Source organism: Aplysia californica, unplaced genomic scaffold (genome assembly GCF_000002075.1).
Source record: "Aplysia californica isolate F4 #8 unplaced genomic scaffold, AplCal3.0 scaffold00010, whole genome shotgun sequence".
NCBI lineage: Eukaryota > Metazoa > Mollusca > Gastropoda > Aplysiida > Aplysiidae > Aplysia > Aplysia californica.
Genome location: NW_004797280.1, coordinates 2,268,930 through 2,270,511, shown reverse-complemented (window position 1 = coordinate 2,270,511; position 1,582 = coordinate 2,268,930).

Below are 1,582 nucleotides of genomic sequence, written 5' to 3'. Positions count from 1 at the left end.
CCCCTTCTCCCCCGTAAGTCTCACCGTCTTCAATCTTTATGTGTAACGGGAAAATAGATCTAGATCTAGATCTACATCGAGATCTATAATAAGATTTTTTTTAAAGGTAAATGAGTGTTAACAAAGAGAATAGGATCCATAAAAGGGAATGAGTTTTAAGTATCTACCAGAATTTTCTTTGAAGCAAGTAGATTATAGCGTGCTCATTTTTGTCTGTTCGCATTAAAAAATCTATTTAATTTATCAATTTTCCTATGTGCACATAATTTTGCAGGGCACTTCTATATAATAGAATTTTAGAAATAAAAAGATTGCTTTACTTAGGCCGGATAATAAACATCGTCTTTTGGGTGCATACATTTACGGTAACGTAGCCAAAAAGAAATTGTAATTTTTAAGACAGCGGCACCACACTGCTTCATTTTTTTCAGTGTACTCATATAGTTTTTCCCCCCAAGTTCTTTTAGACGCCATCATGTGAGTCTCGAGAAGCACTTACCTGTCTGTTGAACCATGTTTCACAGATGTGCGTTAATGTGCAGTGCTGATGTAAATGGGCAAACATTTTATGTTTTGGGCTGTAAATCCTCTTTCATACTTTTAGATCTACTTGCTTTAGGCTAACATCAAATTAAACATGTCGGTACCTTAGTTTGTAGTGGCTTTCATTAATATGCTTTTAGATTCTGTTAGCTTTCCAACCTTTAGACCCGCATGCAAAGACATGAGAAGTTTGAACAGAGCGATTTGTTTTATACCGTTTCAACCGCAGACAAGACAAAGTGAACAAGCTATAGATTATATCTATTCGAACGGAGAAGCCTGTTTACAAATACACTATCATCATGGGCCAGTCAAATGGTCTATAATCTTTATTATCGCTGTTGTTTTTGCAGTCATCATCATCATCATCATCGCCTTCTCTTGGTCTATAAAGACGATGTTTGGATTCTTTGTTGTGTTCTATTGTTTTCTCGCATATCTGTCGTAATGCGAATAACTTGTGTTTGTCTTCGTGCGTTCCCCAATTCGTGTTGTTAGATTTAAAATCATCATCGTTAAGTGCCAGATTTGTGAGAGACGTCGGTGATCATGGTTTTCCATTCAGTCCTAAGCTCGGATGCTCTAAAAAAAAAAACAACTACATCATCTTGACCTTTTCCCGACACCGATCTGTTTTGGCTCTCTAACTTATAGTCTAAGAAGGTTGCTCTTTGTCAAACCCCTGCTTTGTTTGTCCTTCAATTTTCCCAATTAGTTTTTAAACTTTGTACCACAAAAGGGCAACACAATGCTTTGCCCTATAATTATAATCAATTGATTTTAATATGTTACACCTCTCAATCCCCCTTCACCAAATCTACACAATTTAGATCATTTAAGAAGAAGGCTGCTTTGATTGTAAAGGGCCAACGTGGACTGAAACCGGCAACTCGGCAAAACAATGGAGATACCCGATAAAATAGACATCTCTACATCGGAGTCGAACTCACCTGCTCTGGCTGCTATATAGTGAAACATTTCTCGCATAAATGATGTAATTGTCGTTGGCTTGTGTGTGTGTGTGGGTGGGGTGGGGGGT